Raw genomic sequence first — 15,822 nt, forward strand, 5'->3', positions numbered from 1 at the left:
GAACTTGGGGACAGAAACAAGAGGTGTCCCAGTAAGAGCCAGGAGATAAACAGGCGATACTGGAAACAGATATTTGGAGCCAGTTTCAGCCAAAGAAACTGGAATTAAACCAGCTTGATGAGCTTCAGAGAGCAAATCAGACTGCAGAGTTCAAAGCCCTAGCTTGCACCAAACACTGGACAGAGAGGGCAGCCACAGCTGGTGCACAAGGGACATGGCAGCTGTGAGCTGGAGAAACTGTGGTGAGACTGACCCAGGCAAGTGAGACCAACACAGGATGAGCAAGCTTAACTGCTTTGCCTGACTCACTGTGGTGATTAAAAACATGTTCATAGCAGTTATATTTCCCCAGGTGCCTAAGTACATGGTCTGCAAAAGCTCTGAAGATCAAGAAGATCAAGATATGCCAACTCCAGCATGGTCAGGGAAAGGCTTAGATGTCAGCAAAAGTCTGTCTTTTTAGGGACGTTCTGGCTGTACCTACCTGGAAATCCAGCACTCACATCCCAGGAGAGCGCACCCATCAATAAGTTAAATGTGAGGTGAAGTTATTCTCCATTTGCCATACAGTATCTGTGCTCCCATGCAACAAAGTTTCCCAAGTTCATGGTACAGAGAGGAGAAATAACAAAAAGGGAACAGACACTGGAAAGAAGAGTTTAAGAGCCTCATATGAAAACACTGAAATTGCTCACTGCTGGAAAGCCACATATGTAATTTTAGTAAACTCCTGGATACCAAGCTACTGATTGTCCACATACCAACAGAACTACCACCCATGCCAAGCATCCTAACTCCCCAAAATCCCATCTCAGAACAAAGAGAGCTCCCCTCCTGCCATCTCCATCTGCATTTTGGTGTCCTCCATCCCAGCTAAACCAGCATTCATCCCTTGTCAGGTATTTTTGAGACAGCAGTAGTAGCTTCCCTGACATTTTAGACTTGTCATTTCCTTCCTATGAAAGTTGTGATCAGCTCTCAGCCCTTCAGTTCCATGGGGGTTTCAGAAACAGCAAGAGCTCTAGGGTAGAGGCTTGGCGGCTCTGTTTCCAAAGGAGTCCAATAATATGACCTCAACTGGGGATAAAACAGACAGTTGCAAAGATAAGTGATCGCTTTTTGTTCTTGTCATTATACATGCTCATCCCAAGGGGCTAGGATATTTGCCTCAAATCCATTAATTCCTTCTCATGGGGAAAAGTCATAGCAGACAGTGTTTTAGTCTAGTGGTAAAGAGCAAAGCAAGACCCATGGGATGGGGAAGCTAAAGCCAGAAAATCAGACCTTAAGCAGACACGATTTGACTAAGGGCTATTGAGCTCCCTCAAGTTTGTCAGAGCCTTTGACGTGTTTCCTTAAGTAGCAACTGTAAAGTCAAGATTGTGTGCTCTTCTGTAGCCCACTGGATGTCTAAGTGTTCCCATCAGAGTGCTGACTCGGGAAGGAAAACTTGGTGCAAAAGCTATTGCTTGAAACTCTGTAAGTGTAAAAGGAAGGTATTGCCATTCTCCAGATCCTGAAGGATGTTGGATGTTAATATTTGTGGAAAACTCAAAGAAGATAATGATAGGCATCATGAAAACAACCTTTGAGGAATTTGATTCCATTTTCATAGAGATCTCAATAGTGCACAACAGCCTGGGACTACACACAGAGCAAAGATACCAAGTCCGATTAATCTTTTACACTATGCAAAGCAAAGGCTTAATGGGAAAAACACTTTCTAAAATTGGACCCAGCAATGCTTTAAATTCTGACAGAGGTAATACAGCATCCTACATAGATAGCTGATTGACCAGACAAACTAATTTAATGCTTCTTTTTTTAATTATTATTTGTGGATTCCTGAAGTTGCGACACACAGCATAACTCTAGAAATGAAGGATGGAAGTATTGCATTGAGAAGTAAACAAAATAAGCACTTAATTGGTTAATATAAAACATGTAACTAAAGCTACCTGGATTATACCTTTCTGTGAAAGTCTTTCTCATGTGAACTCTTACACTCCTTACTTAAGACATGTGAATGTCAGCATGAAAAAATTACAACACCGTGCTTGGAGGCTCCTACAGAGATCGGGATTCATTGCACAAGATTAGTGCACAGACACAGCTCTCAAAATGAGTGTCTCCCAAATTTCAATTTAGATAAGCAGGCAGAGAAACTAAAGGAGTTAGGTTAGGCCATGCAGGCCCAAGTTAGGCCCAAGGCCATGCAGGTGACCAGTGGCACAGCTGGGAGCAAAGGCCGCTCTCAGGGTCATAACAGACACAGCTAAAATTACCTGTATTAGTAGAGGTTTGCAGGCTCTGATTATATTAACTATAACTGTGTTTTATTAGGGTAAAACTAACACTTGGTCAGATCAAGATCACAGTAAGAGATCACTCTTACAAGATTAAATATAAAATATGCAGATATTTGCAGTTAGGCAAACTGCACGTCATTTTTAGATTATTTAGAGTTTATTATCTACAGATCATACAGTAAAAAAAAAAAGCCTTTGAATTAATGCACACCTGCTAGCAATCTGAAAGAACAATAATGATCTCAAACTTTTATTTCTCTCTACTTTTCTGCCTAAGCACTTTGCTAAATTCATCTATTTCCTTTAATCTCCTTCCAGCCACATTCCAGCTGCTTAAGAGACTTTTAATGAGAGCCGGTTCCTGTGTGGTGCCCAATGTCCTCTGGATCTGAAAGGTCTCAAAAACCCCTAAAAATACACCTTTTCTATCTCTCCCAAGAAAAGAGAAAAATCAAAGAGAGCCACGACAATATTCCATATCTGATTTCATGGGCCTTTCATGTTCCACAGAAATATCTACACCCCACAGATAGCTGCAACAAGCATCCGGGAAAGGCTAAAAGAATATGGGACAATGGCAGATCAAATCAAGGCCACTACGGTCCACAATGGGCCCCCAGCTTTCCTCTCTCCCTGGCACCTCCGTGGAATAGAGTTTTAATAAGTTTAATAGTGAAGAAACACTATTTAATCCTCAATATTTGTCCCTGGACAAATGGATGGCCAGCAGCAGCCTTGACTAAATGGGACGGTCTCCCATGCTCTGTACCACCCACTGTCTACAGAGAAGGTGGCAGAAATCCCCAAAGCAGCATCTTGGGATAAAAAATTGATCTCAAAGGTTTTTTACTCTTGTCCATCAGAGTTGTCATTTCAGACACTCTGGCAAATGTTTTTATACCTGTTATTCTCTGGGTTTCCTGTCAAGCTTTCTGCTCCTCACAAAGAAAAAGATCTTGAATTAAAAACTCAGGTGAGGTTTAAGGGAGATTTTGAGTTGGAGTCCTTGGAAATGGGCTTTTCTGCTTGCTGCCAACTCTTTTTGGGAAGACCAACAGGTTATTTGTCCAGATACAGACTTGGTTTTTAAAAAGAATTCTCCACAGGGAACAGCCCATAAAAATCTTACATCGGAAGAGCTGGCTGGTTTGGGATGAGAGGTATGTGTGACGGTGTGAGGATTTAGCTGGGAATTGTTGCAATTAGTGCCTATGCACTGATTGACTCAGGTCATTCAGATCTGCTCTGGGCTCCCACGGTCTGGACACACTTGGTTTAAATCCTTCCACCTCTCAACTCAATCATATGAAAAATCTCCATGATTTTGGGGGCAGTGTGGTCCCTGCTGCTGACCATCCAACCCAGGCCAGCACTCCGGTCAATCATTATGTGGGAGGTCAGGTTTTCAGTCTAACTCTGGACTGCCCGCGTTCCCTGGAGCGTTCCCTACATGAAACACTCAACACCCAGTGGGAAGATGTTTTAGAAAATATGATATCCTGATATAGCAACTAAAGAGAATATGGGAGCTGAAGATCATCAAAGAGCATCCGTGAAAAGCCCTTACCTATCCAATGCATCTGTAGTCCCACATCATCTCTGCAGTCACTACAGACTGTATCTACAGACTAGACCTCTTCAAGTTTCAGCTGAAAGTTGGCTTCCCTCTCTGTTCCTGCTCTCTTTCTGCTAATATGCTCTTTTAAAATATCCCAGTATTCTGTGTGGCTGACAATGCAAAAAAAAATGCTGTAACAAACCCTCCTGATATAGAGTACTTTGAGGAATTATTATGCAGCCTGTAAGTAAGTAAGCATTTAATTTATCAACTCAACAGGAAGAGAAACATCTCCAGAAATCTTTCCAGGAGCTCTCAGAACTGGACAGCAGAGTCCCTGTTTGTAGTAGATCTGGTCCACTCAATTCATCAGAGGAAAGGCTGCAACAGTTACCAAAGAAAACATAGGAATGTAGGTAACCGGGCTAACTGGATGAAAACCAAAGCTGATTAGATGATCCTTCCAACCTGGTATTCTATGAATCTGTGATTCTATGATCTCTAGAAAGATATAGGTACTCACATTTACATTAAGATGTCATTTGACATTCTGTGCTATTTCCAATAGTCCTTCAAGTCACATGTTTCTTCTCTCTAAGGGCCCCCAAATAATTCTTCCATCATGAAATAAGCAACAGTTGTGACACAGATTTTGATGGGAGCAGAACTAAGGGTAAGTACGGAGGACACAGGTAGGCTGAGTTAAGAGGAGCTGCAAATCAAGACAGCACATCATGTGAGATTCCAGGACGCCCGGCACCTCTATATCTACCACAGGTATTTCAGGATGAGTTATAAAGAAACACTCCAGCAGATGCAGCTGCCCACAGAGCACAGGCCAAAGTGGCCCATGAATGAGACGTGTTGCAGCCTGCTCTCTGGAGGTCTCCCCAGGAGAAGACTTTGAACAAGTTTGTTATTTCTGCCTACTCCACAACATCCTACCTGAGGTGGGTCTCTTCTGAATTCTGCCCTGACCTAATTTTATTATAGGAGGAGTGCAACTGCTGCCTTTTTAGGCTCTGCGAGGAGCTATTTGCCTTCCAACAACTCCAAAACTACTTCTTACTTTGTGAAACGCAGTCCCTAAAAGGGCAACAGGAGGCTGAGACCTTTTAGTGAAGTCTAGAGAGACTCCCACCCACCCAAGGAGTTGTACATCCTGAAAGAAGCAGTATGGCTAAGACAAGGAGGGAATACCTTCCAGGAGGCTGCAGCATGGGGGAGTTTGTAGTAAAGTGAAGACAAAAGAAGCATGAAGGAAGTTCAGACATGTACGCTGTCTGTATGCAGGGGAGATGGCCACTCCTGGATTCCTGCATCTAATGACCCAGGCAAGCCTGACGTAACCTGAACAACAGTCAGACCACATTTCATACAGAGATTATTTTCTCCTCCTCCTCTTAAAAGCAGACTATAATTTACATCTCTCTGGACCCAGCACGGGCAGCTCAAGGTCTGTTCAAGTGTGGCAAATGCACTGACACCAGACGGCCAAACAACCCCAGATATTGGGAACATGGCCCTCTGAGATCTGCCCACAGCTGCCATTATTTCTCCATTGTAAGGCTGTGCTCACTCTGGCAAGACTTCACTTTGTATATTTATAAGAGATCTTCTTCTTTCCCAGGCCCTTAGACTATTTTTGTGGGACTACTGTGTGCATTTCTTGCCTCACCTTTGTCCTGATGGAATCAAACTTTTTTTTCACCACCGTCAACCAGCAATACTTCACTTTTGCCAAATCCACTGTACACAGCAGAAAGGGCTCAGGTCCTCTCTCTGAAGATAGCCACCCAAAAGCTTCCTTCATTTTTTATCACATCTTTGCAAGATTTTCTCAATTAAGTGTTTGGAAAGCAAAAATCTGCCTTGTCTGCTTAGGACTCTCTTATTTGGCAAAACTTGGATGTAGACCACTGAACCAGGGTCTAAGGTTCCCTACAATTCAGTAGTAATTTGGATGTGAGATTGTTTTTCTCCCAAACTGAGCCATATCAAACATTCACATAGGGACTTCTAAAATACTCAAGTTCCTCTCTAGTCTATCAACTCCAAATTGTATTTGAAAGCACGTATGTATTGCATTAGTGATCACCAACAAACACTGAGTTGTTAGACTTCAGTTTCCTTCTTATATTCCTTCTTGTGACTTTTAAATGAAGCGGTGAGAATACGCAGGACACGCCTGTGTCAAACCACTCGAGGAAAAAAAACTTAAAAAGTGAAACTACAGCCTGAGATCCTAAGCTATGCATCGTCAAAAGGCAGCACATCTAGATTTCGTATGCCCAGAAAGCAGCTTACACCAAACAGGTCATTGTCACAAAATGAAGAATCATTCAGGTTGCTTTAACAACAGAGTCCAGCTTGAGCAATGGTCACTGTTTTGTGTAAGTTATCTGAAAGGGGAGCACAAACACATTGACTTCCTCTGAGTACAACAATGTGCCCCTGTAACTGAAAAATCAAATACTTGCTGCAACTCAGCTCCTTCAGAGAGTACGTGTAAATACACACCGCAAACAACCAAGAAAGATAGAGTCCTCCCTGTCAGCAAACACTTAGATATGAGTTAGGCTAAATGATGAAACCAATAAACTTAAAATCCAGCTGCTTTAAGGAAGCTTTCCAATAGAAATTAAATACCAATCATTGTCCTACGAGCAGACACTTGCAAGCAGGTGTAGGAAGAGGCGTATGTGGCGGGAGGATCAATAGAGAGGGACCAAGACCCTTCACCAGCCTCAGTATTACAGCTCTGTCCTGACCATTACGATCCCTCACAGCAGTGTCTGGATGTATTAATGTCTGTGTCTCTCCTACACTCACTGTGATATATGCACAAACATATATTACCGTAAGGGAATCTGAAAACCTGCCTGAAAAGCAGCTTACTCAGAAAACAAACCAAAACATTTCCTCATGGCAAATTCTGCATTGACCCAACCTTTTAAAAGTCCACTTTTGCTTTTAACCCAAGAAAACAAAAACGCAAGGGGAGGACACACACCCAAGACAATTGCACCCAAGGGATCCTGCACAGTATCCCAGACTGAAGCATCAGTTCTGCCCCTCTGTGCCCAAGCGCACCCGCTGTCCCTGGGCTGGCTTTAAGCCCCTGTCACCCCGTGGAGCTCTGCAGCACCCACATGTCACCCAGACCTCTGCCAGCCCCCTCCTCCCACCAACACAGCCTGGAGAGAGGTATCAAAGCCAGCAACTGTCCGGGGCTGATGTCACACCCCGAACAGAAACAGAGCACAATTCAAGGAGGATAAGAAAGCCGGGTTTTCTCCCTATTGCTCCCAGCTAGCAGCATCTTCCATCCCGTTTCTCCGTTCCCCTCTCGCACAAGTTGATCCTTTCCCGTCCCTTTTCTCCGCGGTGTCCGGGAGCAGCACCAGCACCCTCGCTCCTTCCTCCCACCCTTCTCCCCCACAACTCCCCGCCGGCCGCAGCGCCCGGGGCCGCCTCCGCGGTGCCAACGCGGCCCGAAGGCTGCGGGGATGCGCCGGGGGCTGCAGGTGCGCGGCCGCGCCGGCACCGCCCGCACCGCCCCGGGCTCCGGGAAGCACCGGGTCCCTGCACTCCGGCCAGGACCTGCCCAAGGGCCGAGAGACACCGCGGAGCCTCCGCGCCTCCTGCCAGCAGAACACTCGCGGAGAATCCGCGCTCCCTCCCGGGCTTCCCGGACATTGCGCGGTCCCTCCCGGAGTGACCATGCGACCTCCCTCCTGGGGTTCCCCATCGCTGCCCCGCGGACATTGCGCGCTCCCTCCCCGCGCTGCCCCGGCGCGGAGGCGGCGCCAGGGGCCGAGCCCCGCGGGCGGCGCTGACCCGAAGTAGGCGGCGGCGGGCGGCGGCGGCGGCAGGAGGAGGAGGAGGATGAGGAGGAGGAGGATGCGGCAGAGGGCGGCGGCGGAGCGCATGGTGCCGGGCGGTGCCGCTCCGCAGGTCGCTGCGCGGCCGCCCGGCGCCGCGGCTCTTTAAGCGGGAGGCGGGACAGCCCCCTCCTCCCGTCCCGGCCCGTCCCGGCCCGTCCCGTCCCACAGCCGCCGGCGACGCCGCGGCAGACGGCGCCGGGCACCCCCGGGGCTCCCTGGGGACCCGCCGGCCCCTCGAGTATTCCGTGCCGGGTCGCGTCCCACCAGGTGTCTCCATCTCTGCAGCCCCTGGGGCTCTCCGGGTTCGCAGAGCACGGCGGGGCAGCCGCGGTCTCCATACCAGGCTCCGGGATGCTCGACGGTACCATATAGAATAATTACGGTGGATGTAGCAGGGGAACATCCCGCCTCCAAGCCTTACTGCTGCCTTTGGAGGTGCAGCACGGCTGCGGGCAGTTGTTCGTGCAGGAAGGTGAACTGATGGATCAAGGAAAAGATGAAGAACCTGCTGTGCCAGGCACCCAGCGTTCACCCAGCACTTCCCTTCTGCTTGGACGCACTGCCCATGGCTCTGATGCTCATGGACATGACAGGTAGACCTCAAGGCATGGCCTGAAGCACAATTCCACAGACACCAATAACCAAACATTGCACAAACAGACATCTCACAGAAATGTTGGTGGGAAGGACCCTTTGGAGGTCTCCAGACCAATCTCCCGTCCTGAGACAGGTTGTTGTCAAATTTAGATGAGAATGTCCGTGACCCCGTCCAGCCAAGTCCTGCAGCCTTCCAAGGATGCAGATTCCCACACCTCTCTGGGCACTTGTGCTATGGATGCACAACCGTCAAGGGGAAGGATTGTTTAACATCCAGCCTGATCCTCCCTAGTACAATTACACAAACTGTCATAGAGGAATTCAGTAACAAATTTCCAGAACCCAAGATTCGCCACCAGGACAGATGTTAGCGAGGTGCAACCCCCACGCTCTGGAAGTGTTCCCATAACATCACAGGACTGTGGAGACACATACATGATAGGGCTCGAGATAGGCACATAGCCAGATGCAGTGGTCTGAAACCGACCTACCCAGCCAATAAATGAGAATGGCAACTTTGCCAGGCTGGTGATGCACTGCTGCATTTCACACACTCCTACATCAGGTTGTGTGTCTGGGAAGTTTGCTTTGTAAACCGTGTAAAGGTGCATGCAAGGTTGTGAACAGGAGCAGTTCCTAGTGAAATTTAGAATCTTAGAATATAGAAACTTAGAAAAAAATAATATCTTAAATTAGAAGGGACCCATAAGAATCATCGAGTCCAACTCCCTCCTCCTTCCAGCACTACCCAACACTAAACCGTATGACTAAGAGCGTTGTCCAGATGCTCCTTGAACTCTGCCAGGCTTGGTACCGTAACCACTTCCTTGGGGAGCCTGTTGTGACCAATCACTCTCTCATTGAAGAACCTCTTCCTAATGTCCAAAACTTAAAGAACTCCAGCTGAATCTGTAGTTATTCCCATCCCTGCAGCAGTATCCTCGAACATCTCATGATGGGGAGAGTAGTACTGAGACCTCTTCTCTACTACTGAGACCAGTGGTGTTCTCTAGTATGTACTTGGGCTGTTTCTTTTTGTTTTCCTACACAGGGGCTCATGGCAGATTGCCAGGGCAGAGGATCTCTATAACTTGCCTCTGCCCGGATGACAGAGATAGAATCACAGAACGGTTTGGGTTGAAGGGACCTTCAAAGCTCATCTAGTCAACCCCCTGCCATGAGCAGGGACATCTTCACCCAGCTCAGGTTGCTCAGAGCCCTGTCCAGCCTGGCCTGGGATGTCTCCAGGGATGGTTCATCCACCAACTCTCTGGGCCACCTGGGCCAGGCTCTCACCACCTTAACTGTAAAAAACAGGCTGTCCCACCTCCTGCCTGCACAACCCTGCTGCAAGGACTGGTGTTTTGAGGTGTACTAAGGTAAGCAGGGTCAACATTCACAGTCACCATCTCACACCAGTCCTACTACAGTAAGAAGACCCTGATCTCCCTCTGTGCTCTGTCTTGAGCCATGGAGACACAGGAGGTTGAACATGGTTGTTTGGGAAGGGAAGTAGAGGAAGGTATGTGGCTGAATGTCAGAAAAGTCTGTGTCTTCATGAAGGGGGTAAGACAGGAGGCTCAGATACAATGAAAAATGTGAAGAAGGGCAACCCAGCTGTCTTCACCCCTTACAGAGCTGCCCAACACACAGCACCGTTCTAGGACACTACTGCCTCCTCATCACCTTCCCTTCAAACCTGCTCTGCTGCAGCGTCAAATCTTAACCTTGTTGCCCAAATGTTCAAGGAGCAGGAAAGTTCCATTTTGTCTACCCCTCTGAGAAGCTTTTCTCTTCTGCTCTTGGCAGGGCTCATTGGGTGCTATGCAGAGACCTGCTGATTTTCTTACCCCTGATTAGGGGTGTTTGCATAAGAATGTCTTTGGATGCTACTTTTCACCAAATTGTATGGGAATGACTTGACTCACTTCTTGCTACCATGACAACATTCAGAAGATACAAGCCTGGGCATCAAGGAAGCATGGATATTAGTATTTGCTGAGAGCACATCAGAGAGTGCCATTCTACGTCTGGGAATATTCTTCAGATACAGTCTTCAGCCACAGTGCCAAGGTGTCCCCAGCCAGGCACCACCAGACAGGGTGCAGCTGAGGAAGAAGGCAGCCACTTGCCTCCAAATCTGAGAGTGGGAACACATGGAGAACACCACGCCATGCTCACCAATGTCACAATCAAGTCTTGATATCCTTGGCAAAGAAAGCTACAGTGCAGCCTCTGTTGTCCTCCTCCAAATCCGGGTGCTCTGGTGCACCAAAGGGCCAAAAGCTTGACTTCTAAAGCAGCTGAGGTGTCTTCTCCCAGACTCTTGGGGAAGCTGTGATACCATCAAGCCACCCCTAGGTGCCCGGCACTGCCTGTAGCCTTCAGTGTATCGGAGGAGCTGCCTGGATGTTTGTTCCTGTCCTGCTTCAGTCTGAGTGAGCTGGCTTAGGGAAGTCCACTTTGTGAACACCGGTGAGCAGAGCAGGTCATGCAGAACCTCTGCCAAGAGATTAGAGGGGATGGGAGGGGTGGTGGCTCCTGGAAAAAGCTGTGGCAGATGAGGTGCTTCAAGTAGTTCTAGCGGTTCTTGGAAGTCCAGTAGTGCTCTGCCCAACACATGTGGACATGCCGGGCATGCCAGGAAGCCTAGCAGAGGAACCAAAGAGGCATAGACCCCATAGGACTATGCAACTCCACAGGGACCTGCTGAGGAAGGATGAAAAGCACAGGCCAGGATGCAGGCAATGAAGTGCCAGCAGAAGACTGTTACATGCTAATGTAATAAATCTTTCAACCCCAGACAGAGAATACATAAGGAAAGACTGAGGGCTGCCAAGGGAGGTAAACAAGAAGTGGTGGGGAAGAGGACACAAACACCTCTCTTGTGCCTCTTGGAAAGTGTCACTGATGTGAGGCAGGCACCTTTCCATATAGTTTGGAGGCAACAACTACAGCCAGAGTTTTACATCTTCGACAGTATCTATTTATATTGGGAGGGTTACGGTAGGCAGAAGACATTTTGCCTTCTGGCTGGTGTGAATGGGGGAATTTCAAATGGTATGTGGGCACCTGGGGAGGAGATGGGAACTATAGGACAGATGGAGGGAACAGCCATGCTTCATGGTGTTAGAGCTGGGGCTATAAATTCACAGCTAACTGTGCACGTTACAGTCATGCTGAGACAATGTCCACAGTGAAGACCTCTCGGGAGTCAAGGTTCTGGGAAAGCTGAACATGCTCTGATGCCCTGGAGGGGGTCTTGCAGGCAGGCACCCTGTCCTCTTGGTCCGGCTCCCTTCTGCCAGCAAAGGGAAACCTGAGAGGCAATGGGCTAAGGAAGGACAACTCTAGCTGCAACTATTGCTTTTCTCATCCCAAACCACAGTGACAGGACAACTGAAGATTAAGTCTTCAGCAGGGGGTGTCAAAGGGACAGCATGGGGGACAGCATGAGAGGTTGCCTTGTCCCCAGACCTCTCTTCCATCTTGGCTTATTGGGGAGCCACTGTAGCAGGGTCCCTTCCCATAATTTCTGCCGAGGGCATGAGGTGTGAGAGACCCAAGCCTAGGGAGGGAAGGTGCCTCATGCAAGGGGTGAGGAGTCCATTTGTAGAGATGCTCTTGGGGAAAAATGCAGTGAACCTAGAGGGATTCGGCTGATCAGTGAAGAGCTGGGTCAGAGAGAGGATAAAGTGAACAACAAGTTGGTGTTTGAAGCAGAGAAGATGTCAGGAGACACACTGGGCAGACCTGGAGGAGGACAAGTTGGTGGTGGAGGTGGGCATGAAGAAAGCCCAACAGTAGGGATATGGGTGGCTTAGCACATGGGCCAAGTGATACTTTGTGCTGACAGCAGGAATGGAAAAGCCTTCGCCAGAGGCAAGGATGAGGCTCAGATGTGCTGAGGGCTTGGGAAGAAAAGGGCACAAGACGTCAGGAGAAGGAAAACTGGGGAAAATAGGAGCCAGCTAGGGTATCTGAGAGGGTCCGTCTGTACGGATAAGAAGACTGTTCTACCTGCTCCACTCATTCCACTGCACAGTGCAAGGTTCAGGTTTTGTCATGGAGGTAGTAAGTCAGTAAAACAGATAAAAGACTGGAAAAAGAAAAACAGCTGTTTTCTGCCCTGGCACGTTGGTCTATCCCAGTTCCTGGTAGGGATGCTTCAGGATTTGTCATTGTAGATCTCTCTTCAGTTAAATTATTTTATTTCAGAGCTGATTTTATCTGTTCTGTTTCCAAAGCTGTTTTAGGGACATTTGCCAAGGCACAATGGTCATATATTTTCTAAACCTGATAGTTTTCTGAGCCAACAGCTTGTTGCTCTATTTGTTGTCCTATAGCCATCTGAGCAAGTGTCTATATGAGTATTTATTTCATACCTACAGTTTTTAGCTGGAATAGAATTTCAAGGAGCTTTTAATTGAATTTCAGTTGCCACTTTACTTGATTCACAAGAAAGAGGCACACATTGTAAGGTTTTGCAGAAAGGGTATTTTAAGGTATTCACGAGAGCAAAGGAAAAATCCTTACTCAAGGTTTCTATTTGTTGGAGTTTGGCTTCATAGGAATTTCTGATACTCAGATATTGATCACGTGTATTGGCAAAAACAATACTCACACTTTCCCACACAGGGGCTTTGCAAAACCCACCCCACTCTTCTCCTAAGTTGTAAATTAGTCCATCCAACCCTATCCTGATCAGAGACCCTGGCAGCAGGTCCCATGCTTTGGAGAGGGTGTCCAGGACCCCATGAAATGACCACGGCTTGTGCACATGTCTTAGTCCACCAAACAAAAGATTCTTCTTTTCTCAGCAAAAGAAAGCTTTAAGATGGGCCACCACAAATGCTTTCAAGGAGCTTGCTGGGGCTGCGTAATGACACCAAAGAAGAGGAGATGGATGGGGAAGTGGGACCACCATCAAGCCATCTCCTCTAATTCAGATGCAATGTTCTATTGGCTTCTGTGGAGCACAGAGTTAACATGTCTTATCCTCAAGACCTAAGTGATGTTTCATCTTTCTGTCATGCTCATAGGAAGTTCATTCATCCCAAGAGACAGGTCAGAACTTCTGCAAGACTTCATAATCTTCTTCTGAACAGCACAGTTAATGCCAATAACTCTGGCTTGCCCACTGCATTTTACAGGGACGAGGCAAGATGTTTACTGCAACAAAAGACAAAAATTAGGAATGAGGCATGTGAGCTGATATCCTGACATCCTCTGAGTTTGGGGTGTCATGTGGTGTGCCTGCCCTTAAAAGACTTCTCCTGGTGTACCTTTGAATTATTCTCTTGCTTCTGCTGATCTCCTCCTCTCTCACAGCAATGACATACTTGGAGTGTGCCAAACATCCTAAATCCAGGCCATGGGGTGTACTGTGTGTCTGGACTGCCCAAGTTGCGAGTATTCTTTTCCGTGTTGTTAAGAATTACAAACACAGGCAGCTTCACCACTGCCCAAGCAGGAGTTGCATTCATCTTTTTGACAGACCCCATGTCTTCCAGCTGAAGAGTCCTAACCCTCCTTTAGTGATACCATCATTTGGTGCCTTTGATTGTCTTCATCACGTTTCCCAGTACCTCCTCTGATTCTCCTGGATCACCATTGTCAATGAGGAGAGCAAAATAACAAGCATCCCAGATATGTTTCCTGTCTGGGTCTCTAGCTGTGATTCGTGATGTTCTGTTCTCCATGATGACCATCCAGGAGATTTGAGGTGATATTTTTATAGATGGCTGTGCTTAATTAAGCACCTGTATGGGTACAAACTGGAACACAGGAGGTTCCACTTAAATTTGAGAAGAAACTTCTTTACGGTGAGGGTAACAGAACACTGGACCAGGCTGCCCAGGGAGGTTGTGGAGTCTCCTTCTCTGCAGACATTCCAACCCGCCTGGACACCTTCCTGTGTAACCTCATCTGGGTGTTCCTGCTCCGGTGGGGGGATTGGACTGGATGAGCTTTCAAGGCCCTTTCTGATCCCTGACATTCTGGGATTCTGTGATTCTGTGACCTGTGGTATGTGGGAAACCCGCTGTCCATAGAGAGAAAGCGGTGAATTAGCTCAGATGTACAGTTGTACAGACAATCATGTTGTAGACATCCTCCTCTCCTCAGACAGCTCTCTCCTACCATGTCCCATTGTGTTGCATTATCCTGTGAAAATGATGCTTTTTCCCTCAGATATTATCTAAGGAGTAAATAAATCCTCAGCTCATGACAGGTAATCTTCTGGAGCACTGATTTCTAGAGCTGACTAGCTCTTCTAGAGCTCCTGTACTTCTTGACCTGAGCACTGCTCTGCAGCTTTACTAACACTCAACTGATTATATATCTGGATGGCTTATGTTCTCCCTTAGCTCATACCAGCAGGAACGGCAAGAAATAGCAACTATTGTCTGTAAGCAGGCTGATTTTGTGGCACTTTAAGATGAGATTTGGGCGTAGGTCAGCCCCCTTTCCTTCTCAAATAGGGGTGCAATAGAACTAGGAAAGATTTAGAGAATTACAGCAACACTGATCAAGTACAGAGAAGGGCATCTCTAGAAGGAGCTACTGAGTAGTCTGAGATTCTTCAGTTCAGAAAAGAGCCAACTGATGGGGATACAGTAGAGGTCTTCCAGATCAAGTGGCTGATGGAGAGTGAACAAGAACTTACAATTTTTGGGGTATCAAATCAAGCCAGCTGATGGCATTAAAACAAAAAAAACCAAACCAAACCAAAACCAAACCAAAACCAAAACCAAACAAATCCAAAACAAAAAACAAACAAAACAAAATGAAACAAAACAAAGAAACAAAAAACCAAACCAAAACAAACAAAAAACCACAAACAAAAAAACCACACTACCAACACTGCATGCTGTTCTTCACACAACCGAGTTATTGTCACCAGGAGCTGTGGGGCTGCAGGCTACACCATGTCATGGAAGCCAAATCTTTTCTTGCCGTTTAAGGAGCACCTAGGTAGATTTATGGAAGAGAAAAAACACTGTTACTAAAACCATCAACACTACCTTGGGCTGGGGAAGTCCCTGAGCTGCAAATTCTTGGTGTCTCGGAAATTTTTCAGGGGAAGAGTTTCTACGTGCACATTCTGTTCTTGTACTTTTCCCAAGGAATTTGCTTTTTGCACAGTGTCGCTGCTGTGCATGAACCAAATTTGAAAATCTAAACAGAAAACTGGGAAAACTGGGAAACAGATCAAAAACAAAATCAAATTACAAAGACGGTAAAAATTAAAGCAAGGTACAGGTCAAAGGATCAGAAATATGCAAAACTTGAAAAGAAGAAAGGCAGAAGGAAACGGATGAAACTCCTCTGGAAATGCCCACTGCTCCCTGAGGGCACTCAAGCAGTTGGTGGACCCCTCCCAACGTAGCCTTGTCTGGAGAGGCAACGGGGCCAGGGAGCAGTAGCTGGATCCACAAGCAGCCTTGACGGTGGACAGCCACAGGCACCC

The sequence above is a fragment of the Caloenas nicobarica genome, chromosome 24, assembly GCF_036013445.1.
Source record: "Caloenas nicobarica isolate bCalNic1 chromosome 24, bCalNic1.hap1, whole genome shotgun sequence".
In the NCBI taxonomy this organism is placed as follows: domain Eukaryota; kingdom Metazoa; phylum Chordata; class Aves; order Columbiformes; family Columbidae; genus Caloenas; species Caloenas nicobarica.